Genomic DNA, 27439 nt, shown 5'->3' on the forward strand with positions numbered 1-27439 from the left:
GGATATTAGAATCCTCTCTTCCATGTCCAAGATGACAAAGTCACAGCGTATATAAAACTTCCCAACCTTCGGAGGCACATTCTCCAAAATCCCTTTTCGATACTTAATTGATCTCACTACCCAGAATCAAGGAGAAATGTGGGTTGGCTTAAGATCTCCTATATTGAGCTTCTCATAAATGGAGAGGGGCATAAGGCTAACATTAGCCCTTTAAATCACATAAAGCTTTTTGTAGAACATGACTCTCCAATATGACATGGAATTGAAAACTTCCAGTAGTCTTTGAGCTTAGGAGGAAGTTTCCTCCTCGAGTATGGCTCTACATTCTTCTCACAAAGCTACATTTTCATGGTCTTCAAGTCTCCTCTTTGTTTGAGAGAATTTTTTTAAGAATTTTGCATAAGAAGGTGCATTTCTTGTGAAAGAGCATCAATAAAAGGCACATTTATGTATAGCTTCTTCAAAACTCTCTAAGAACTTCCTAAATTGCTTATCAAGCTTAGCTTTTTGAAATCTTTATGGAAAGGAAAGTTGTGGCTTATAGTGTGGCTTTCGAGGTATATACTTCTCTTCCTTCTCGTCAACTTTCTCTTTACCTTTTTCTGCACTTTCTTTCTTACTTTCTTGTTTTTCACTCTCATCAATTTCTCTCTCATTTTCTCTCTTCTCACTTTTTTCACTCTTCTCATTATGCACTATTTTATCACTTTTCAGTGTAATGGCATGACATTGCTCTCTTGGGTTTTCTGTCTGACTAGGAAGTTTCCCAAAAGACTTGATAATCGAGGAAGATGCTTGTTGTGTAATTTGGTTTTTAGCATTCTTTATGTGTTTGCATCTTTCTAGCCTTACTTTCATTTCTTTCATCTCTTCATCATGCTTAGTTTGGCTGGCAAAGAATTTGGTCAATAAAGCTTCTATGGTAGAACCTTGTTTTGCCGTTTTGTGGAGGATTCATGTTTCTCTCGCTGAAAATTAGGCAAGGCAATGGTTGCCTATTTTGTTGATACACGGAATTCTGTTACCGTCATGTGGTTGAAAATTCTGATTTGGGACTTGGCTTCATTGATTTCCATAAAAAGTTAGGATAATTCCTCCAAGTTGGATTATATGTTTGAGAGTAAGGATTCCCCATCTATTTGTTCATAATTAGCAACATATGTAGCTTGCTCTCTATAGTCTACTCCACGCTGGTAGTTCCTTTCGCATAAGCAACTTGTTGTGAACTTCCATGAGATGATAAACCAACCAAATATACTTAAATCTTCCATCTTCTTTACAAAAACATTTGTAAGTGCATCAAACTTATGCTAATCATATTGAATGGGTCAAGATCATACATTCTAGAAATTGCCTTTTTGAGTTGAGCTGGTCCTCTTGGACTACTCCAAAGATGAGTATTCTTTGCAATTTTCTCCAATAGCCATAAGCTTCATCTTCTTGCTTCATAATAAATTCTCCTTCTTTGAGCATCAATAATCCCTCTAATTGCAGGAGTAACATTGGTGTAAAATTCTAATTTATCATCCATTTTGGAAATGGCATGATGTGGGCATTGTCTCTCTAACTCCTTCCATCTCATCCATGATTCATAGAGAGTTTCATCTTCTTTGGTCCAAAGTCAGCCATTTGATTCTCAACTCTTGAGTTTTTCTAGTGGAAAATATTATGCAAGAAATGCACTTGAGTTGTCTCCCAATTTGTAATAGAAATGTGAGGTGAGAATCAAGCCAATCTAATGCTCTATCCTTCAAAGGGAATGGGAATAGCTTCAATCTTGTCAGATCATCGATACTCCAGTTATTTTTGCATATCACAAATCATAGCAAACTTCTTAAGATGTGTGTGTGGATTTTCAAGGATGTCCTCAAATTGGGAATTTTGAATCATTTGAAGAACTGCAAAATCCATCTTATAGCTATTTGCATCAATTCTGGTCTCGCTTATACTCTCTCTCAAATCATCAAAATGAGGGAATGCATGATCCATCATACTTCCCAGTACATTAGCATTTACAACTTCTTCACCATGGGCTGATTTTCATTGTTTCTATCATTTCCAGATTACCACCACCAATTTAACTCTTCATCACCCATTTCTGCCTCAATTTCAGCTTGTTCTCAAGGCTTCTTTCCTTTTTATGGTTTCTTTCTTGTTGGCTCTACAAAACTTCAATTTTAGGATTAAATAATAAGGATGTGTCACTTGTGCTTCTAGCTCTTCTCATAAAAGATTAAGAGTAATTCTAAAAAAGAACAAATAAAACACAAAATGAAAAGATAACAAAGATAAAAACTATAAACAATCAAATAATGAAGAATTTAATCTTAAACAAACAACTCCCGACAATCTAAAAACTTGATGTGGCCCAACCGCAAGTGCACGGCCGTATAAGTAATATAAAAAGTTATCATTCCTCAAAGAGTTATGTTAATGATTGAATTTTTGATATAAAAATTGACTAATTCTGCTAATTTTGAAATTCAAGTGATAGATTGATAGAAATTGAGGTGTGAAATCTATATGTGTAAAATTAATAATCTAATTACCAATATGAAGATTCAACTAAATTTATAAATTGAAATGAGCAAATTGAAATATGGCAAGATTTAAATGACAAGCAATTAAATTCGATTAGAAATTAATAATGATAAAAGGGCGATTCCGAGTTTGAAATTCATATTCAAGCTATTTTGGGATTTTAAATTGGTTATCCAATCTTTATAAATTATGGGTTTTAAGGAGATTAATTTAAATCCTCTCAATACCCTTTCGAGTGAGACAAAAAGTACCTTAATTAACTTAATTCTACTTTTATGGAGTTAAAATTAATCAAGACTCCATTAAGCTCCTTAATTAATCTATAAATTCTCTTACTCCTCGGTCCATTTCTAGATTTAAGTTAATTAAGTCCAATTTCTTGATTATCTATCACAGGTTTTCTCCTTTCTGCATTTCAACCATGGATTAAGAACAATACTTAATGGGATCCTACACTAAGCATGTCATTACACATAAGAAATGGATAAAACCTCATAAAACCACAAAATATGGATTACCCAATGAAAATTCACAAAATATCTCAAATATTACATCCCAACTCTAGAATCTATGAAAACTACTCACTATCCATAATAATTACAAAAATCTGAGTAAATATGGAAATAAAACTTGAAACTAGGCTAATAACTAAGAAACCCAATACAAGAAATGTAGAAAGTAGTGAAGAAAAAGAAGAAAACTCCAAATCTAGTTTAAATGGAGAGTGATGTATCTTGCTCTATTTTCCTCGACTGCTTCTCCGCTTTTTCCTCCTTCTTCCTTCCTTTCTTCTCTTTGCCAAAATGAGATAAGGACACTATTTATATTCTTCTTACAAGTAGCCCTCAAATGGTGTGTTTAAGGTAAAGTTCACGTGAGAGAATCTTTCTGCCAGCTTATCATAAAGAGTTGCACAAGTTATGTAAGCTTCTTATACAGATTCCATGCAAAATTGGTAGTTTTAGATGCTTCTCGTGATACTGCATAAGTTATGCAGGTTGGTTGTGCAGGTTTTTCAAGCTTTGGAGTCCTCCATGAAACTGCATAAGTTATGCAACTGGTTATACAAGTTTGGCAGGTATGGTGCTCTTTCTGTGATGCTGCATAAATGAGGATTGTAACTGCATAAGTTATACAAAATAGTTATGCAGATTTTGAAGTCGTGATAAGCAATGAGCAAATCTACATAAATCATACAAGAATTTATGTGTTTCGGCAGGTTTGGAAAATTACTTCTTCTTCTTGTGCAGAACTGCACAACTTGTGCAACAAGTTATGCAAGTTTTGGCAGGTTTGCATTCTTCAACCTTCAAGCTTTATTTTTGACATTTTTTGCTATGGGAATCACTCCTCACCGGCACAATTTCTTTTTAGCCCCTCAAAAACACCATTTTACCTACAAAACAAAGCAAAATTACAAATTAATCAAATAATTGATAATTATGAAAAACTATCTAAATAACTAATAAAATTAACTAAAAGTGACTAACAAATAAATGAAATAGCCATGAAATTTAACCTAAATGACTATGCAAAATACATGTATCATCACTTGTATACACCTAAATTCAAGCAAAAGAAGATACGCTTTAGGAGACAAGTCTACAGGAAAACAAATAAATAAAAATTTAACCATCCAGCCTCCTAAAAATTGATCTCTTGATCCGTTTGTCTTATTCTCGTATTGTTCCGCTCAACTCTTGGGTGTTCTATTTATCTTCTCGCTACCCCTTCAAATGTCAATCACGCTCATCACCCACTAATTTCAATAGCGCTTGAAGTCCATGTACCGCTTAGTTCATCAAAGAGGGAAAATGAGATGATCTAGAACAAAACTTTCTCATAAATCAAATTTGTCCTTACTAACCCATCTTTATTGTTTGACCTTGCAAGTTTGGTGAATATTCCATCGAAAGCTATCTTTGCTCTTGCTTCATCAGTGGTCTTTTCAACTCTATGTTTGTCCTTATCAATATCAAAGTGGATAATGGAAAGAGGAAAAAGCCTCTTTCCACGAATCGCATCCATTAATTCTCTCATGGTCTCGGCAGATACCTTCTCTTGTTTCTGTATCTCCAAATTCGTGTTCTTCATCCCCATTTTTTAGATACAGCGGCTAAATTATAAGTTTTATCGAATTTTAAATATTAAATTATAATTTATTTAATTATATTTACTATATTTTAATTTAATTTTAATTCTTTATAAATTGAATCAAAACCATACACAAACTATTAAGAATCATACCGAGCTAAAGCTAAACAAAATGCATATTCTATACATATATATTTTTATATATTTTATAATTTTAATAGAATTATAAATATTTATTTATAATTAAGCTTATAATATATAAATTAATTTATCTTTAATTATAAGTATATATAATTTAATATTATTTTCATTTTTAATTTTTTAAAATAATTTATCATAAATACATTAAATTATTTTATCCTTCATCATATAACTAAATTATATGTTAGTAATGTAATATATTTTTTAATTCTTAATTATATGTGTTTTTTAGTAAACGTCTATATAATTAAAAAATGTACAAAAGATAATGGAATATATATTCAAATATCATCTAATCAAAGTCATAAATTTATTTATTTTAACAAAACCCATTAAGATTGAGTTAAAATTAATCTAACAGAGTTATTTGGAATAAAAAAAGAGACCTTAATTCTTGGAGTAAAACCGAGAATTGGACTAGTTGATGCGAGAATCAAATATTGGAGGGGACAACTTTTTTTTCCTTTTAAGAGGAAAGAAGATGAGTCTCTTTCTAGGAAAGCTAATGACATTGCTATAGAGAGTTTTTTTCAAGAGAGGATCCGTTATTCTCTTTTAAAAAGAGACTTCTGTCTTCTACGAGAGAGTCAAAGAGAGAGGAGAGATAACTAGGAAGCTTAGGAAATTGATAAAAATTAATTTATTATTAATGAAATTCTATTTTAATTAATTTCTTACCCTTCTCTATTTTCTTAAAATTAAAATGGGAGGATATTCCAAATTTAAAGGCTAAAATTAAGACCCAATAGAATATTTCCTCTTTCTATAAAATAATAAAGAAAATCAAATTTAGGATAAATTGAAGATGTGAGATTAAAAATCAAAATTGAATTCAAACAATTGATTTTGTTTACTTTTAAATTCCTCTTTTATTACATGGCGAGAATAAAACTATTGTTTGAAACTTAAAATTAAAATTTAAAAAAAATAATGATAAAAATGTGGGAAAGATTGAAATCAAAATGCCAATTAAAACCAAGATTCAAAACAGATTGATTTTTCCTTTTTGTTCTTCTTTCTTTTTTATTTTTGTTTTTCCTATTTTATTTTACTTTTTTAAATTTTAATTAAATAATAAAAATAAAATTAGTATTTGAAACCTAAAAAAAAATTTAAAAGAAAGGAAATATTGAAATTAAAAATATCAATTAGAAATTGAAACCAAAAATTGAATATCTTTATTCATAATTAAGCTTATTTAAATATCACTTTCCTATTTTTATTTTATTTTTAAAAAATTTATTTTAGATCCAGAAAAAATATAGTATTTACATACATCACTTAATCTTTATCATCAATTTATGAATAATTAGCCCATTTTGGCAAATAAATTTTTGAACCAATTGTATTGAATTTCTTACTAATTAAATTATAATCTATAAATTAGTACTGACCTCCAAAATCTATGACACACATACCATGTATATCCTCCAATATTTGCATTATCTTCCTGCTCGATTGCCCATCCGTCAGGTGGAAAGTTGTACTAAAATTCACTGTGCCAAGTGCTTCCTCGTGGCTTCCTCTAGAACAAAAAGTGAATTGGGGCCCTTCACGATATTATGGAAGGTGAACCCCATGTAATCTGACTATTTCATGGATGTATGTAGGAGAGAGGGTGGGGGGGGGGGGTGGGGGGGCGGGGTGTTAGGCGAATTATAAAACACTATAATTATATAAAATGCACCAGGTAATGCCCAGGAAAGATGGTGGAGTCACAATGGTCTCAGTTAAGTATCACCACCATATACATCATTTCCTAGACATTCACTTCATACAATCCTAATAGAATCGAACCACTCGTAAGTACTGCCTTCCCATAATACTACCACAGTACTAAGGATTTATGCCACGAAGGCATAGATAGACAGGAGTCGCCACCCGGGTTATAACCGGGACATATTCAGTGTGTCTTCCGAGGGTAATGTATGGCAACTTACTCCTTACAGAGTTTCCACAACCGTCATTACCATAGCCTAATGTCTAGGTTCGGGATAGTGGGTATGTAAGGAGAAGGTGTTAGGCACCCCTTACGCCTAGTCTAACCTCATTAATTTAAATGCCAATCCTATGCTAATGTTTCTAGAAGTCTTGTTTATTATTCCTTTATTAAACTTTATCCTAAAAATGCAATTCTAATCCTACACATGCAAGTAATTCACAAAAGGGTTGTAGTTTACAAACAATTTTCATGCACAAGTAATTCCTATCTATGGGGTTGCTAATTATTTAAATGATATTTATCAGATGACTAAATTTAATTTATTATTGAGAATTTAATTTACAAACAAATTCAATTTCAAATAACCATAAGTTTCTATTTAACCTAATTAATTAATTTTTTACCAAGTTACCCTAAGGATAATTAAACTAAATTAATTATGTACATGTATAATTTATTCTAATATCACATAAGGCCCAGACAATCACAACCTAATAAAGATTTCTAACATGCAAATTTATTTTATAATTATCAAGTATTAAATTAAATTTATTTTACATGCCAAGGTTAATTTAATTTACAAATAATATTAATTTTTATTTACAAAGTATTTATTTAAATTAATTGCATGCAAAAGTCAGTTAAATTAAAAACAAGGTTAATTTTAATTTACCAAATAAAATCCTATTATTACTACAATTTCATGTCAATGGTTATTCTAGGAATTTAGGATTACTTACTTGTTAGTAATTATAGTTGCCATTGGGGCAAGCTACTCTTAAAAAATGGTTTTTTCTTCTAGTATGGCAATGATATCCCTGGCTTATTCCCGTTTAGCTCCATATAAGCTCCACGCAAATACCCTCTTTGGTACTTACCTTAGAGCTACTTATCAATTTTATTTATAATAAAAATAAAGAAACTAAAAAGTAAAGAAACTAAAAAGTAAAGAAACTAAAAAAAAATATAGGAAAATACTAATCACAATTCATATTAGATTCTAACTCTAGTATCATAAGGGGTTAAGATTCCTAATTAGTTACAACTACCTAAGGGTCCAAGTCTTTTAACATGATCCAAACACTTCATAACACTTTTTGAATTAAGATAACTCATAAAAATAAATCAAATATCAATTAGAACTCAAGAACACACAAGAACATACATAAATATACAATTCTCAGATTCTGACTGATTGACAGTAGCAAGAAATTTGATTTTTTAAAAATAGTTTGACATGCCTAAAAATCATGAAAAAATTACAGCAGATATCCAAAACATCATACAATATCATAAAATTTATAAACCAAAACAAAACCCTAGCCGAATGGTCTACACAAATCGTAACATTTTCTAGTGACAAAAACGCACTACTTTTTTTGTAAAGTTCATAACTCACCAACCATAATAGATATGAATGCGAAACTAATTAGAAAAGATTCACAGGATTCTAAACTTAATTTTAGATATCATATTTACACAAAAATATTAAGAAACAAGGGAGATATGGGCTTCATAATTCGGGTATGCTGCAAATCGAATTTTGCAGGAACCCTAACTTCAAATAGCCATAACTTACAAAATACAAAAGCTTTTTCAGTGATTCTTGAGCCTAAAATTAATAGAATTTCATGAAGAATATGAATATAATTTTATTAAAATTTTATTCATTCAGAAAATGACAAAAAATAATAAAAATATGAGAGAAAGAAAACTAAATATGTGCAGAGTTGTGTATCCCCTCAAATTAAACATGATTACATGATCCACATGAACATGCAAAATAAATTAGAAACAAGGAACATAGAATTAAATATTACATGGCATAGATCTTGAAAAGAAAATAAAAGAAGTAATGGTGGGTGTCCAATCCACTAGAAATTAAATTAATTGAAATTACCAGTAATGAAATATTTTCTGCAGCAAGTGGTAAATCCAGGTCGAACCTTAGAGATTGAATTATTAAATTTCGTGCATTTGTGTGTAATGAAAAACGAAAGAAACAAAGATTTGTGGGGAGGGGGTGGTTTGTAACACAAAATCAGAAGAAATCAAAAATTCAAGAACTAAATATGAAAATCTCAATTTAAAAACTTCAGTCCAAGGTAATTCTCATTCCAATACATTGATTCAATCATAGACAATAGAAATACAATTATCTCTTATTGAATACTTAACGAGATTTACCAAATGAGGTAAACCCCGACTTCCTCAGACTCATCAATTCGAGCCTAACACTCTTATTGACTCTAATTATTAACCGAATTGGTATTAAGCAATCCTCATCAAATTAATAACTACTTTAAGAAAAGGAAGTAGTTGTTTAACAACAATTTATGAATCATAAATCATTTAATCTACCCTCTTGTTTCCTTAGATTATTATCGAAAACTGGGATCATAATCAATAAAACCTAATTGCTACTCATGTTCAATCTTGCACAACAATTATGGATTATGAAGATGAACTAGCAATTGATCAAATCAAACAATTAACTAATAGGCCTTTTTAGCAAATCATTCAACAGATCAAAAACAATTAAATCAGAAAATAATAGATATTCAAAAAGACATAAATTAAATTAAGAACCTGGTCTCACAAATCAAGCAAAAGAACTTGAATCCCTTGAACTGAAAAACTTAGCCACTCATGGCTTACAAAAAAATAAAGGAAAAATAAAGAAGAATTCTCAAAGACGAATGGAGAGGTCATAATGATTTTGGAGGCGATGAATGATGTCCGAGTCTACCGCTATCTCTTCTATTTATAATAAATGGTTTAGGGTTAGGTTTTTAGAGTCTCTGTCAAAAACTGCAACTAGAGCAAAATCAGGAAACTGACTGTCGACGGATACACGGCCCATGTATCACTACACGGCCCAGGGCCGTGTAACTTATTGAAGCTGAGTGGGTTTGTCTCGCATTGGCACAGAAAGTTACACGGGTCTTCAAGATTTACACGAGTCAAATTGCACGGCCCGTGTACTTCGTTTCTTCCTGCTCTCGATTCCTTCTCGCGTACGTTACACAGTCTCTCGGTTGTGCTTACATGACCCGTGTACTTTGTATCAATAATCACACTGGTTTCTTTCAAAGGACCCAAATTTAAAGTTTGAAAAACTGAATTTGATATAACATTAATAGATGCTCCTAAATCTGCCATTGCAAATTCAAATTTAAAGTCACCTATTCTGCAGGGAATAGAAAACGAACCTGGATCCTTACACTTAGGGGGTAATTTTTGCTGAATTAATGCTGACGCATTTTCCCCCACACTGATCTTCTCATTATTCCTCAACTTGCGCTTTGTAGTGCATAGTTCCTTAAGGAATTTAGCATACTTGGGAACTTGTTTGATCACATCAAGTAAAGGTATATTCACCTCTACCTTCCTGAAGGTCTCCAAAATTTCTTTCTCTTATTCTTCTTTCTTCGTCTTGGCCAACCTGCATGGGAATGGAGGAAGAACAGAATTATTAACCTTATTCAGTTTAGGTTCAGTATTTACCTCAACTTCAGGAACTTCAGACTCTTTTGCTCCTTGCTTCTTCTTTTTTATTGGCTCATGTGGAGTCTGATTATCAACTTTTTTCCCACTCCGCAACAGTATAGCACTCGTGATTTTCTCCGGTTTCATGACTGTTTGTGATGGGAGCTTTCCAGAACCTTGAGCTTCCAGCTTACTCACAGATGAGGCTAATTGACCAATCTGCCTCTCTATGTTTTGAATGCTATTTCTGTTCTCCTGTTGAAACTGTTGTGTATTGTTAGCCAAAGTTTTAACAATTTCATCAAGTGACATACCTTGATTTGAGGGAGGTGGAGGTGGAGGTGGTTGATTCACTTGTGGTCTTTGCTGCCGGTATCGATTTTACACTGGTTGATTCCCATAACTCAAATTGGGATGATCTCGCCATCCTGAATTATAAGTGTTAGAAAAGGGATCATACCTGCATTGTGGCTGTCCATAATGTCTGATTGCATTAGCATGTTGCATTGATTCATCCTCATGTAATGCAGGACACATGTCAATAGCATGACCCGAACCCAAACAAATCCCACATACTTTAACAGTTTGCATGTTCCCTACAGCCAACTGCCTCACCAAAGAAGTTAAATCAGAAATTTGCTTCTCAAGGTTAGATGTACTTACCTCATTAACCTTTATAAGTGTGTGATCCATTCTCATTCCAAATTGCTGAGAATTTGCTGCCATGTTAGCAATCAGCCTCCTTGCCTCTTCTAGTGTTTTGTCAACCAAAGCTCCTTCACTAGCAGCATCTATCATACTGTGGTCCATTGGTAAAAGTCCTTCATAGAAATACTGAATCAATAGCTGCTCACTTATTTGATGATGGGGACAGCTTGCACACAGCTTCTTAAATCTCTCCCAATACTCATACAAACTCTCTCCATTATACTGTCGGATTCCACAAATTTCTTTTCTTATGTTGGCAGCATGGGGAGCAGGAAAATACTTCTTCAAAAATATTTGCTTCATCCCATTCCATGAGTTGACAGATCCGGAAGGAAGGTAATACAACCAATCCTTAGCTGTGCCTTCCAATGAGAAGGGAAAAGCTCGTAGCTTAATCTGGTCCTCGGAGACTCCTTGAGGTTTCATGCTGGAACACATAACATAAAATTCCTTTAAATGCTTATGTGGATCCTCACCTGCAAGACCATGAAACTTAGGTATCAAATGGATTAGTCCAGATTTCAACTCAAAAGCAACATTCAAAGTAGGGTATTGGATACACAAAGGCTGTTGGTTTAGATCAGGAGCAGCCAACTCTTTCAAAGTCCTAGCAGCCATGGTTTCATTTTCGGAATTTGAATATGAATTCGAATCCGAACTTAACTCCCTTGGAGATTGGACTCCTTCAGATGTACTTGGAATCTGCCTAGCCTGCTTAGCCAATTTTCTCAACTGTTTAGCTGTTTTTTCTACTTCTGGATCAAAGATCAACTCACCAGATTGAGAAGTTCTTGTCATAAACAAAAAGAAATCAAATTAAAAATAGAAAAATACCTCAAAACCCTAGAAAACAATGGAATTTGGCCTTAAAAGGGTGGGGCCAAAGAAATCCAAAGGATTAATTGGACTTGATCAGAGCGTCGTTTCCTTCAAAATAGGTATAGGCCGCCCTCCAAATTTAACCAAAATTCAAAATGAATAGTAACACCGTAAATTTTTTTTTTTGAAAACCTGAAAATAGCAACACTTCACGAACAAAATTAATAACAGAATATCTAACACCAAAGACACGAAATCCAATAAACTTCAATCCTCGGCAACGACGCCAAAATTCTGGGTGGGTGTCGAATCCACCAGAAATTAATTTAACTGAAATTACCAGTAATGAAATATTTTCTGCGGTAAGTGGTAAATCCAGGTCGAACCCTAGAGACTGAATTATTAAATTTCGTGCACTTGTGTGTAATGGAAAACGAAAGAATAAAGATTGGGGGGGGGGGGGGTGTTTGTAACACAAAATCAGAAGAAATCATAAATTCAAGAACTAAATATGAAAATCTCAATTTAAACAAACTTCAGTCCAAGGTAATTCTCATTCCAATGGATTGATTCGATCATAGACAATAGAAATACAATTATCTCTTATTGAATACTTAACGTAGATTTACCAAACAGCGAGGTAAACACCTGACTTCCCTATACTCATCAATTTGAGCTCAAAGACTCTTATTGACTCTAATTATTAACTGAGTTGGTATTAAGCAATCCTCATCAAATTAATAACTGCTTTAAGAAAAGGAAGTAGTTAAGCTGAACAACAATTTATGAAGCATAAATCATTTAATCTATCCTATTGTTTCCTTAGGTTATTATCGAAAACTGAGATCATAATCAATAAAACCTAATTGCTACTCATGTTCAATCTTACACAACAATTATGGATTATGAAGATGAACTAGCAATTGATCAAATCAAACAATTAACTAATAGGCCTTTTTAGCAAATCATTCAACAGATCAAAAATAATTAAATCAGAAAACAATAGATATTCAAAAAGACATAAATTAAATTAAGAACTTGATCTCACAAATCAAGCAAAAGAACTTGAATCCCTTGAACTGAATAAAAACTTAGCCACTCATGGCTTTTAGAAAAATAAAAGAAAAATAAAGAACAATTCTCAAAGACGAATGGAGAGGCTGCTGAATGATTTTGGAGGCGTCTGAATGATGTCTGAGTCGGCTGTTATCTCTTCTATTTATAATAAATGGTTTAGGGTTAGGTTTTTAGAGTCTCTGTCAAAAACTGCAACTAGAGCAAAATCAGAAATCGATCGACGGATACATGGCCCGTATCACTACACACCTGTGTGTGTAACTTACTAGAGTGGGTCTCAGAGACCCTTATTTTGTAATGAGTATGTGCATTGAGGCCGTGGAAAACCCGATGATGAAAAATTATATGACTGTAAGATGTAATTGGAGGCATGGAGCTGAATTATTAATTCTGTGGCATGATCTTGAAAAAATAATAATAATAATAATAAAGTTTTGGGGAAATTAATTTAATTAAATTTAAATAAAAATTTATTTTGTTTAAATTTAATATGGATAGTTCTTAAATGGATCTAATTAAGTTTAATTGGGCTCCATGGGCCTAAGAAAGCATAGTTAGAAATTTTAAATGGGACCCATTTAATTATTTTCTGAAAATTAAAATAACAAAATATCTCTCTCCTCCTTGGCCCCACTCTCTTCCTTACTCCCTATTGGTGTCACCCCCTTTCCCTCTCTTTCTATTGGTTGGAACACCTCACCCATATTTCAGTCTCATCCAAATTCATCAATCCTAGTCATTTAAGTTATCTAAACTTTATCACTAGGACTCCAAACCCTACCACACCTCTTCCTCACTCCCTATTGGTGCCTTTCATTTTTTCCTGTCTTCCTATTAGTTGAAACACCTCACCCATATTCCAATCTTATTCGAATTCTGCAATCGTAGTTGTTTAAGTCATCTAAACTTTATCACCCTAAGACTCCAAACCCTATCACACCTCTCTCCCAAAACCCTATAAATACCCTACTAGAGAAGGGAAGAAAGAGGATGGGAGGAAAGAGGAAGAGAAAATTCAGAGCTATAAGAAATTTAAAGATATTCAAGACTTTTTTAGTTCTTCCTTATTTTTTTTCAGGTCAGTTTTTATTATTTTCTTTTCAAGATCTATGCCACATAATATTTTAATTCTATGCTCTTTGTCTTCAATTTATTTTATATGTTCATATAGATCATGTAATCATGTTTAATTTGAGGGAATACACAACTCTGCACATGTTTAGTTTCTGTCTCTCGTATTTTTATTATTTTTCATTATTTTCTGAATCTGTAAAAAATTTGTAAAAATTATATTCATATTCTACACAAAATTCCATTAATTTTAGGCTCAAGAATCACAAAAAAAGCTTTAATATTTTGTAAGTTATGGCTGTTTAAAGTTAGGGTTCCTGTAAAATCTGATTTGCAGGATATCCGACTTGTGGAGCCCATATCTCCCTTGTTCCTTAATATTTTTGTATAAATCTAGTGTCTAAAATTAACTTCAGACTCTTATGAATCTTTTCCAATTGGTTTTGCATTCATATCTATTGTGGTTAATGAGTTATGAATTTTACAAAAAAGTAGTACGATTCTGTCTCTTAGAAAAATTACAATTTATGTAGACCATTCGGTTAGGGTTTTGTTTGATTTATAAATTTTATGATCTTGTATGATATGTAGACTATCTTCTGTAATGTTTTTATGATTTTTAGGCATGTATAACTATTTTTAAAAAATCGGATTTCTTGCTACTGTTAATCTGCCAGAATTTGGAAATTGTATATTTATGCATGTTTTTGTATTTTCTTGGGTTTTAATTGATGTTTGATCTATTTTTCTGTGTTCCTTTAATTCAAGAAGTGTTATGAAGTGTTTGGATAATGTTAGAAGGCTTAGACCATTAGGTGGTTGAAACTAATTAGGAATCTTAACTCTTTAGGAGACTAGAGTTAGAATCCAATGTAAATTGTTATTAATATTTTCTTTATTTCTTTTATTTTCTTTAGTTTCTTTATTTTTTATTACAAACAAAATTGGTAAGTAGCCCTAAGGTAAGTACCAAAGAGGGCATTTGCGTGGAGCTTATATGGAGCTAAACGGGAGTAAGCTAGGGATATCATTGCCATACTAGAAGAGAAAACTATTTTTTAAGGGTAGCTTGCCCCAATGGCAACTGCATTTACCAACAGGTAAGTAACTCTAAACTTATCGAATAACCATTGGCATGAAATTGTAGTAATAATAGAACTTTTATTTGGTAAATTAAAATTAACTTTGTTTTTAATTTAACTGATTTTTGCATGTAATTAATTTAAATAAATACTTTGTAAATTAAAATTAATCTTGTTTGTAAATTAAACTAACATTGGCATGTAAATAAATTTAATTTAATACTTGGTAATTGTAAAATAAATTTGCATGTTAGAAGTCTTTATTAGGTTGTGATTATTTGGGCCTTATGTGATATTAGAATAAATTACACATGTACATAATTAACTTAGTTTAATTATCCTTAGGGTAACTTGGTGAAAATTAATTAATTATGTTAAATAAAAATGTAGGGTTATTTGAAATTGAATTTGTTTGTAAATTAAATTCTCAATAATAAATTAATTTTAGTCATCTGGTAAATATCACTTAAATAATTAGCAACCCCATAGATAGGAATTACTTGTGCATGAAAATTGTGTGTAAACAACGATCCTTTTGTGAATTACTTGCGTATGTAGGATTAGAATTGCATTTTTAGGATAAAGTTTAATAAATGAATAATAAACAAGACTTCTAGAAACATTAGTAGAGGACTGACACTCAAATTAACGAGGTTAGACCGGGCGTAAGGGGTGCCTAACACCTTCCCCTTACGCATCTACTCATCCCTAACCTAGACATTGGGCTATGGTAATGACGGCTGTGGAAACTCGCAATGAGTAAGTTGCCATCCACGACCCTCGAATGAAACATCAATATGTCCTGCTATTACCCGGTGGCGACTCTGCCTATTTATGCCTTCGTGGCATAAATCCTTAGTACCGTGGTAGTGTTATGGGAAGACGGATTTACCAAAGCTGGTTTGATTCTATTAGGATTGTATGAAGTGCATGTCTAGGAAATGCTGTCTAAGGAGGTGGTACTTAAGTGAGACCATTGTGACTCCACTATCTTTCCTGGGCATTACCTGGTGCATTTTATATAATTTTAATGGATGATATTTCGCCTCACTCCCCCACCTCCCACAGGGTCTGTCTCACATTGGCACGAAAGTTACACTGTCTCCGTGATTTAGACGGCTCAAATTACACGGCCCGTACTTCGCTTCTTCCTCTGCTCGATTCCTTCGCATCGTTACAGGGGTCTCTGGTTGTTCTTACACGACCCGTGTACTTTGTATCAACAATGCTTCTCAATCCTTCGACCTTTCTAAGCTTCCTTCCACACTTCTATGCCCCGGAACTTCACCAAAACCCTGAAAAATATAGCAAGGGTCAAATTTCTCCATTTAACACAATTATTTTAACAACTCTCTAAACATATGCCTAATAGATAACTATACTTAACTAACTGAATTAAACATAAAAACACATTAAAAACACTAAATGTGATGGGAGTAAAATTAATAAATTATGCACTTATCAACTAACATTCAAGAAATATCGCAAGAAAGAAAGAAGAACTCAAAGAAATTTTGATTATTTCTCTCTTTAAATTTTTTTTCTTTTTTTATTTTTTGTCTTCTCCACCACCTCTCTTCTTTTTTCTTTTTTTCTTTTTTTTAGTGGGGTATTTATAGGGTTTTGGGAGAGAGGTGTGATAGGTTTTGGAGTCCTAAAGTGATAAAGTTCAGATAATTTAAACAACTAGGATTGTAGAATTTGGGTGAAATTGAGATATGGATGAGATGTTTCAACCAATGGGAAGAGAGGGGAAGGGCAAGGCACCAATAGGGAGTGAGGAAAAGGTGGGGCCAAAGGGGGAGAGAGAGAGTTTGTATGGGAGCGGGATAGTTTGTATGGGAGAGGGATAGAGAAAAAGATATTTTTTTTTATTTTAATTTTCAAAAAATAAAATAAATGGGTAATATTCAAAATTCCTAACTAGACTTTCTTACGCCCATAGGGCCCAATTAAGCTTAATCAGGTACATTTAAAAACTACCCATATTAAATTTAAACAAAACAAAATTTTATTTAAATTTAATTAAATTCATTTCCCAAAAAAACACATTATTATTTTTTTTTCAAGATCATGCTACGGAATTAATAATTCAGCTACATGCATCTAATTACATATTAAAATCATATTATTTTTCATCATTGTGTTTACCTCATACTCATCACAAAATAAGTTTATTCAGTTTGCCCCCCACTTTGACGAAAGTTGAAATCAATGCGATAGCATGGCTCAAGTTTCATCAAAGTGAAACTTAAATTTCTAATAACTATGAAACATTGGCTATGAGGATCAAGTATATCTTGCTCGGTCTATACACTCTATGTTATGAGACTAGCTACGGTCTCATAACAATAATAACTATGATATGTGAAAAATGAGTGTATCTTGCTCGCCGATACACTCGCGCCATAAGACTAGCTACGGTCTCATGATAGTGATAATCGTGTCATGTGAAAATTTAGTGCATCTTGCTCTATCGATACACTTTGCGTCATGAGACTAGCTACGGTCTCATGACAATGGCAACTGTGTGATTTAAAATGTTGTGGATTCATATTTAAGACCGCGGTCCTAAACTACCTATGTATCCCCCTCACTATCCTGAGGAAGAATCAGACTCACTCGTAGTTCGACACTTGAAACTGCGGTGATGCATGTTCTTTTATGCCGTACACACTTATAGGTGACATATTGATGCGTGTTCTTGTACGCCTTACACAACTATGTCATATGCCCTAAACAACGTCTAAGGACTTACCAAAAAATATCTGTCATGAAATGTTATGGGTTCATATTTAGGACCGCAGTCCTAAACTGCCTATGTATCCCCCTCACTATCTTGAAGAAGAATCAGACCCTCTCGTAGTTCGACACTTGAAACTATTGTAATGCATGTTCTTCTATGCCTTACACACCTACAGGTGACATGTTGATGCGTGTTCTTCTAAGCCTTACACAACTATGCCATTTGCCCTAAACAACATCTAAGGACTTACCAAAAAACATTTGTCATGAAATGTTGTGGGTTCGTATTTAGGACCGCAGTCCTAAATTGCCTACGTATCCCCCTCGCTATCCCGAGGAAGAATCAGACCCTCTCATAGTTCGACACATGAAACTGTGGTGATGCATGTTATTCTACGCCTTACACACCTACAGGTGACATGTTGATGCATATTCTTCTATGCCTTACACAACTATGACGTGCGGCCTAAACAATATCTTAGGACTTACCAAAAAATATCTAATTCATGATTTGAAAAAATTGGGATGACTGGGTCTCAAAATTCTCTCTGATTTTTGTGCTTCCTGTATGCTGTTTCCTATCATGGGCATGCTGATTTTACTAGAGATTCTAAAAAAAACTTAGTCCTCTGGGGGACCTCTTTTTGTAAAAACTTTCTTATAACCTCAAAATTTTTGAGAAAAACCATTCACTAAAAAGACTTCCTTAAGGTCACAATACAATTTCTCTCTGATTTTTCTTTTTCTTCTCTCCCCCATGCTTCATTATTCTACAGCTATTTCAAAACCTTGTTCTGCCTGGACTCCTTTCTCTTCCATGAACTCAATTCTTTGTGCCCTAACTTTTGCCTGAAATGCTCTTTTGAGTTTTCATTTTAGCTGCTTGCTCTAACTTTTTCCTAAGCGGCCCTTTTGGGTTTTCCACTTAGCGAGCTCTCTTTTTTTCTTTTCTTTTTCTCTATTTTTTTTTTGAAATTAGACAATCACCAAGGCATTCATATTAAGCACCTATTCTGTCATGCTCCCAAGACAATAGGTTAAATTAAAATAATGCGTTCAATTACTTAATCTTTGATGTATCCTCAAGACACAAACATTTACAATCATAATTAAATAAAACCTATTCCTGGTTAATGCAATAAAAGCTTCTTTGTTTATTCAGGTACACCATTACTCCCTCTTACATTTAGTTTTACCAAATTTTCAACCTTTCAAAGTTAAAAATAAACTTTATAACCTGTTGAATAGCCTTTTTAGGTTTTCCATCCAGATCTTCTCTCATCTCTCCTTTTGCCTAGACCACCTTTTGTAGATTTTCAATCTAGCATTTTTTTTTCTTTTTTTTCTTTTACCCTTACTTTTGCCTAGACCACCTTTTATAGGTTTTCAGCCTAGCGGGCCTATCTCACACAAAGTACTATTTGAGCTTATCTAAGTTGACTAGTTCTTGAAATTCATTCCCATCCTGGTCTGATATCCTTACAGCACCTCCTGGCAAGATTTTTTAGACTATGTATGGACCATCCCAGCTTGGCTTAAACTTTCCTCTTGGATCAAAAGGGACAGGCTGGGCTTGTTTCAAAACCATTTTTCCCTCTTTGATCTTTCTTGCTTCACCTTCTTGTTAAAGGCCTTGGCTATCTTCCTTTGATAAGCCTGCATATGATACAAGGCTCGCATCCTCTTCTCATCAATCAAAACTAGTTCTTCATATATTTTCTGGGCTCACTTATTTTCCGGGATCTTAGCTTCTAGTATCACTCTCAAGGATTTTACCTCTTGCTTAATGGATAGCATTGCTTTAGTGCCATACACCAAAGAGAATGGGGTTGCCCCCGTGGATGTCCTTGCAGTACTACGATAACCTTAAAGAACATAAGAGAGTTTTTCAGGCCAATCCTTATATGTTTTGAACATTTTTTTCCCAACTAGAACCTTTTCATTCATGTGGGGACTACACATTTCTGCATGTACTTCTTTCATTATTTGCTCTGCCTATTTTTCTATCACACATAAGAGTTTGTAGAATTGCCCCCCAGCTAAAGTAAGTTGAGTGGCTAATCCATGAATTATTGCTCTATCTCTTTTATTAGCTGATTGCTAGTATTCTTTCACTTCTAAAGACCTCCTTATGTCTTCATACCATTTTCCTTCTCCCTCTAGGTCCACATGTGCTATTACTAATCCTTCATAGCACGAAATTTTACTCCTCATTAGGATAACTAGCTAAGTCAACTTTTGATCACTCTTTTCCTATGGGGATACTAGTGTGGCTTGGGAATCGGCCATCTAATTCTAAGCTCAAGGTATTTGCTTCTTGGTACTTTGTTAACAAGGCTATAAATTTCTCTTTCTTATTGATTTAAATCTTCAGCTAACATAATGTCTTTAGGATTATTTGGTGTACTCAAATTAATAGAGATCGATTTTGTTGCATTAATAGAAACTGATTCTAAATGATTATGAATGCCATGCATATGCCCATTAGAATAAACATCAAACAAGTAAGCAAAAGGACTGGTCATGTTATTGATCTTTGCCTTAAAATCAGCATCAAGTATATCAGAAATGGAAACATCAGTATCACTACTGTGAGCATTACAAAGGACAGACTCAAACTTAGGGCTGTAGCTTTAGGTGCTTAGCTTTCCATGTAGTCCTTAGATCAATGGTCCTGATTTTTTACTTTAGCACTTTCACATGTAGTAACCCCTAATCATATGTCCAGGTAATTACCCTCCTCTTTTAAAAACTTAGGAGGTTTTGACTCTTTTTCCTCTTTAGTTAGCTCATAGCCCAAATCATACCTTGTGATGTGCCCCTTTATCTCAAAAAAAGCCATTAGCCCATCTATACATTTTTCGAGGCCCATACTAGGAAAAAACTTCATTTTTTTCTTCACAGTAGCCACTTTTGGATCCATCAAGTTTTTATAAGTCCTAGCAACTTGAAAACCAGACATTGGTAGATCTGAACAATCTACAAGCAATGCAATTACCTCTTCAACAAAATCGGTCCGACATCCAAAGGACCTCATCATAGCGTAATTATGACAAATGTCAACAACCATTATAGACTGAGATTTATTGGGCTTTTGGATGGGTTGGATAAAGTTAATAATTCTGTTAGGGTTATTTAGGATGGTAGAGATCATGTAGAGACCTGGTGGAGGTAGAAAATTTAGTTAGGCATAGGCTTGATGTGGGTGTTTGGTCAGTTTTCTGGGTAGGTTATCTTTTTTGCATCAATTCAGTCTTAGATATCATGCTTTAGTTAGAAGCATTGGTTGGTGTCATGACCATGGGTTTGGTGGAACTGGTAATATTAATTGATATCATAGCTAGGTGGGAATCGATTTGGTGGTAGCTTGGGTGCTAAGAGCTGCAGGAGGTCTTAAGCTTTGAGACACTAAAAAACTGTGGATAAGGGTTGGTTGAATTGGGAAAATCTCCTTGGGGTGCAAGATACAATTTGAACCTCAATAACTTTAATGTCACTTAATTGGCCTACCTCAGGTCCTCTTTCCAAAGTTGACCACAATTTTCTCTTCCAATTCAAACAACTTAGCATTTAAGGTCTCATCAAGCATGGCCATGAAGGAGCGAAAGCATGAAAAACATAAGTTTAGATCATTGAATTCAAAAATTTTTCATCTTGGGTCACATGCATCATGCAAGATTCATTTTTATATATTTGATTTCAATGATAAACAGCATATTAAAACTCTTTTAATATATTTTTGAATCTACATTTGCCATTTAAGATTTTTTTAAATCTACATTTGCCATTTAAGATTTTAGAATTAATAGATTAATTTATTAGAACCCTAGATTAGATCAAGAACAAGTGCACTAACCTTTTTGATGCACTGTAGTGTGTTTGGCACCTTTGGGATGCGCCTAGGACACCAGATGTTGCCTCTATAACTTGTTCAAACCAAGATCACCAATGGCAGCCCCTTGAACAGCTTCTCAAGCCTTTCCAATCAATTAGAAATTTAGGTTTTACTTTTTGAGAGATTACAGATGTAAACAGGACATTAAAAACAATTTCTAGTATTTTTAATTCAAGAGATTGTTGACAAATCTCTTTGAATTGATGAGAGATGAAGAAGATGAGAAGAAGAGGAAGGGAAGGGTGGCAGCACCTTTGGATGAATGAGCAAATTGTATTTTGTTATTTCATCCTTTCCCTTATATAGCTAGGTCACCACTTAAAACCCTTGCCACATGTCACCTTCTGATTGGCTCTAGGTTTAATTGACCCAATCACATTGTGCCAAGTGTCAAACCTATATTTAATCTTGACTTTGATCATCTTACATGATTAAAAGACATATGGCAAGCTTATGTGTAGTGCCATGTGTCACCATCTCATGGTGCCACATGTCATCCTGTGAAATGACCAAAATACCCTTGTGTCTTAATTTTGAGTTCTCAACCCAAAATAATTATTTTTCTTCTTTTAATCAATTTATATCAAATATAAATTAATTAATTAATCTCTATTAATTAATTTCTCATAATTAAATTCATATTTAAACACTTTAAATATAAATTTAACTTATACTATACATCCAATAACCTAGATTTGGTTTTAAGCCATGTTAGGGACTTTGCAATCTAATTGCAAACCAAACCTATTTAATTAATCAATTAAACTCTTTAATTAATTAATTAAATCATATTTAATTTGGTGATTACTTGTGTATGTGTGTGACTTACTAGGCTCATCACTAATTGGCAATGAGACATGATATCAACTCTTAATATCATCAGAACTCTTTCTTACCATAAATGATTTCTCTAAATCATTTTATGCACCTCATAGACCATGGTTAACACCTAGCATAGCATGCCATGGCCACCCAATTAGTAATAAGGTTTACCTTAAATGAATCTATAATCATATGTTACCATGCACTAGAATCTCTCTATTACAAAATCCCAATTCGAGCTGGAGTCATGGTTTATGTCAAACCCCATTTGCTATGAATATTATGTTCTCTTTTAATTCCAGTTCTTGATTAAAAAGATTTTCTCATCAGAAACTCTTTCTGATTAAATCTATCTGTCTTGGCCAGAAACTTGAAACATCAAGAACAATTAAATGAACATAGGATTTTATCCCTATTTACTTAGGGTAACAGATTCCATCTTGATCAACACCTACCTCCATATATAACTAGTAGGAGCCAAGACATGCCCATATACCCATACACAGTACAAGTATGAAAGCAGTGTCAAACTCAAACCACCTATATACAAGATAACTGTGCTATCTCAGGTCTAAAGATTATATGCACTGATATGATTTATGACAATACATTGACAAGAGTAAACTCCATGTGCTTGTCATAAATGTCACTGGTTCGACCTACTTATCATGTATAAGTGCCTATCATGTTTGTTATATGGCATGAGACTCACCATTCCATCTTATTTACATCTCATATAAATAACTTGGGAACAAACATGATTACAATCTTTCTAGATAAGTCATATCCTTATTGTGAAGTATCCTCGATTGTGAACCTATTTATGATACTTTGTGCTAGAAATACTGTCACTCATATTCTTAACAACTTAAGAATAGAATTGCTAACAAAACATCAATGGACCTTTTCTATTACACATAAATATATTATGTAAACGGAAAGTGAAAATGCCTTTTATTAATAAAAATATGTACAAGATACATACTAAATGATATGCTCTAGGCATACTACTAATGTGCCATAGTTTCTTCCATCTTAAGCAGTATAGGTGAAATCCTTACTAGTCTCTTCCCTTCCCAAACACAAGTGACATGATCGGAAGTCTCTTTAGTGTGTTTCGAGGCTATGTTTGCTCAAAAAAAAATTAGGATTTAAGGGTTAACCTAAACATGTTATGTACATGAATGCAATGCATGAATGGACCAATTTTATTTTTTATTTTTTATTTTTTTACCTTTACAAAATCAAAACTGAACCATACCAATAGAACTAAAACTAACCAAAATAAAACCATATAAACTGAACTAAGATCGGACCAAAGATTGAATCAAAACTGAAAAAAAAAATCTCCAGGATTAAATCTTCGCCCCCTTATACCTTCAACTCTCACGTGCAAGGTAAGAAAAAATTCTATCCTAGGCTACGGTACACTAGACACACCAACAGAGGTTGGTCCAGGATGATCCTTCCCTCACAAACAAATGATTTATATCCTTAAAGTGTAACCATAAGTAAGCATCCTCTTGCTTAACAAGGGTTTTGAAATGGACTTGGGCCTATACACACATTGGGTTTATGCATAGGCCTAGGTTCATCTCAACTATCATTAGAACTTATGGTTTGAACAGTAAGGTTATAAATCCATCACAATAAAAATCTACGGGGTACCTAGGGCTGAAATCTATGGCTCATGGGCTTCATCGAGTAGGAAAAGGATCACCCATGCGAGAGCTTGTCCATTAAGCACAACGGCCAGAGCTGTAGCTCTTTTATATACTCGAAGGTACGGGATTGGGGTGCTAGCATTCACCAATTTGTCATAGCTCAAGTAGAACTATGGTCTCCTTAGCTAGTACTAACGGGGCTAAAAAGGGTAAGGGTGATTCGTGTGATAGTGTACTGCAATGCAAAAAGTTTGACAGAGGAATAATATTAGATTGATAGAAACATGTTGGAGTAACTATCCATTTAGTCCCCAGTGGAGTCGCCAAACTGTAGGGGGGGGGGGGCGTGAGGCAAAACATCATCCACTAAAATTATATAAAATGCACCAGGTAATGCCCAGGAAAGACAGTGGAGTCACAATGGTCTCACTTAAGTATCACCTCCTTAGACAGCATTCCTATACATACACTTCATACAGTCCTAATAGAATCGAATCACTGGTAAGTACCATCTTCCCATAACACTGTTACACTCATTTCATATAGGCATTTTAGGGTAGTTTTGCATCCATTTTGCCCTTATATTTTAGTATATTTTATGTTTTTAGCTTTATTTTAGTTTATTTGTTAATTTTAGATACTTTATATTTGATTTTTGTAATTTTGTTGTTTTTGATAGGATTTTGTGGCAAATCGAGGATCAATGAGTGCATTAGGAAGTGATTTGAAGAAATTTGGGATTCTTTAAGCATGGAGGAAAGTTGAAGAAATCAAGCCTTGAAAGAGCAAACCACCGAATTTGCTTGAGACCTTGCTTAAGGTCATGCTCAGGTAAAGCGCAATGCTTAAGGTGCAACACAAGTCAAGCATGAGCAGAAAAGTCCATTTTACTATAAGTCCGCGAGATTTATCAAGGTCCGCTTAACCTTGCGCATAAAGGCACAGAGGCTAAATTTGTTAAGAAGTCGCTTAGGTTGCCTAACCCTGCGTAATGCCCAACGTGAATAGTGTCACGACTTGGATAATTTTACACCTCATTTTCTATCCACTCCTTGTCTTTTATTTACTTTTAGGGTAACTTTTAGGGAGCATATAAATTCATCATTTCCTTATTTTTGCAACAAGAGGAAAGGGAGGAAAAAAAAAAAGAGAATATAGAAAAGGGAGGAGACGCCATTTTCTCTTGGAGAGGAGCTGCTGGACCAGTTTTGGAGCTCTAGAAACCAGAGACTTTGGTTCTTCCACCTGGGTTTTTCTATTTCAGTCCTCTTATCATGTTTTTCTTTATTCTTCCATCTATATTTCTTGTAAATACCATCATGAGTGAGTAATTTCTTTAGATTTCAGAGTTGGGAAATATGTTTTAGATTAATTTGTGGATTTGGATTGGGTATTTCCTTATTTTATATGAATATGAGTTTTGATTCCTTCCTTGTGTGCTTGATTTACTTGCCTAATGTTGGTACCCATTGGGTATTGTGTTAATCTTTGATTGAAGGACCGAAAGGTGAAAGTCATTGATAGTTAATCAAGGATTGGAACTTAAAATCACCTAGATTTAGAAATAAACTAGGACTTTAAGAGGAATTAATTATTGGTTACAAAACTTAATGGGTTTTAAAGTAATCAAATACATACGAAAGTAGGTTTGGTTATTTTAGAATACACTTTGATTTGCTTGAAAAAGATATCAAAGGAATTTAGAATCAATTTCCTTCAAACTCTATTTTTCCCTAAAAATTGGAACGCCCAAGACAAATCCCAATTAATTTATGCATACACCCACACCTCGAATCACTTTTACCATAATTAGACTTTCGCTTAAATTACCCATTGTTAATTTTAGTTTAATTGTAGCTAGAATTAGAATTTATTTGTTTGCTTTACCCATTTCAATTAGATTAATCAATTTACCTTGCTCATTTACATTTACCATTTATTCATTAATCATTAGCCCAAATAATCGCTTCATTCATAGTTTAGTAATCAAACAGCAAATCCTCGTGGGAACGATACTTGATTCATCACTTTATTACTTGAGACGACCCGTATACTTCGCGATAAGTCACAATAAGTTTTTGGCGCTGTTTGGATTTGATTTTTGCTTGATATTGAACGATTGTTTGTTTGGTTAATTTGGGCATTTTATTTTATTTCTTTTACCATTTTACTTTGAGAATTTGTTTATTTTTGTTTTTCGTGGTTTATTTTATGAGAAGGACAAAAGTGAAGAAATCAATTTATTCTTTGACCTAAATAGAGAAGACAAAGAAAGGCTTTAAGAGCAGAATCTAAAAGGAGAAAAGCTGAAATTAAAGCTCAACAACAACAAGAAAGAGCACAAGAGCAAGAGCAATTACAAGAAGAAATGGTCGACAACAACAACAATAATAACAACCGCCTCGTGAAGGATCATGCCTATCCTAACATTGAGATTTCATGCCAAGTATCACAAGACCAAGGGTAGAAGCTAATAATTTTGAATCAAACTCGACTTTGTCAAATGGTACAACAAGCACAATTTGGAGGAAATCCAAGTGAAAGTCCACATGTGCATCCGCACACTTTCTTGAGATCTGATATGTTGAAGATAAATGGAGTTTCGATGATGCAATTCGACTCAGATTATTTCCTTTTTCTCTCAAGGACCGAGCTAGAGAGTGGTTACATTCTTTGCCACCGGTTCTATCACAACATGGGATGAACTTTCTCAAGCATTTTGGCTCAATATTTTCCACTAAGCAAGACAAATGTTCGAGGAATGAGTCACTTCTTTTAAACCTAGAGATGATGAGAGCTTGTATGAAGCATGGGAGAGGTACAAGGATTTGCAAAGGAGATGTCCACATCATGGGATTCCTAAGTGGATGCTTGTTCAACACTTTTATAATGGAGTTTCACCACTATTAGGAGTACAATTGATGCATCTTCCGAGGTGACCTTATGGAGAAATCAAGATGAAGCTTTTTCGCTCTTGATAAAATTGCTTATAACAACTACCAATGGAGTTGTGAGAGGAATGAGATCAAGAAACCACCTGGTATGTTCGAGCTTGATGCCATGAATATGATTAATGCTAAGTTTGATGCTTTGACAAAGAAGATGGACAAGTTAAGTATGAAAGTAGATTCTTCAAATGAGGTTCCGTAATACACTAGAAATTGAGTCGCAAATGTCAATTGTGCAGCAGATTTTTCTCGCACTTAATCAAGATTTTTCAAGTGAGCAAGTGGATTATGTGGGGAACTACATTCAAAGACCTTGTGTTAACCCATGTTTTGCAACTTAT

General features: G+C 33.6%; 3 non-coding genes and 1 pseudogene across 3 annotated transcripts; 2 read left to right on the forward strand and 2 right to left on the reverse strand.

Moving 5' to 3' along the window:
- The window catches only part of LOC131179496 (mechanosensitive ion channel protein 10-like), a 14989-nt pseudogene extending 10348 nt beyond the window's left edge, over positions 1-4641 (reverse strand).
- LOC131179556 (small nucleolar RNA R71) lies at positions 1539-1644 on the forward strand. The gene has a single exon (XR_009148447.1). It is a non-coding gene; the product is annotated as a small nucleolar RNA R71 (small nucleolar RNA).
- Positions 4642-11123: 6482 nt separating the features above from the next.
- LOC131179576 (small nucleolar RNA R71) lies at positions 11124-11230 on the forward strand. The gene has a single exon (XR_009148467.1). It is a non-coding gene; the product is annotated as a small nucleolar RNA R71 (small nucleolar RNA).
- Positions 11231-26900: 15670 nt separating this feature from the next.
- On the reverse strand, positions 26901-27007 carry LOC131179557 (small nucleolar RNA R71). Its single transcript, XR_009148448.1, has one exon. It is a non-coding gene; the product is annotated as a small nucleolar RNA R71 (small nucleolar RNA).
- Positions 27008-27439: the final 432 nt, after the last annotated feature.

This window comes from Hevea brasiliensis, chromosome 4, assembly GCF_030052815.1.
Source record: "Hevea brasiliensis isolate MT/VB/25A 57/8 chromosome 4, ASM3005281v1, whole genome shotgun sequence".
In the NCBI taxonomy this organism is placed as follows: Eukaryota; Viridiplantae; Streptophyta; class Magnoliopsida; order Malpighiales; family Euphorbiaceae; genus Hevea; species Hevea brasiliensis.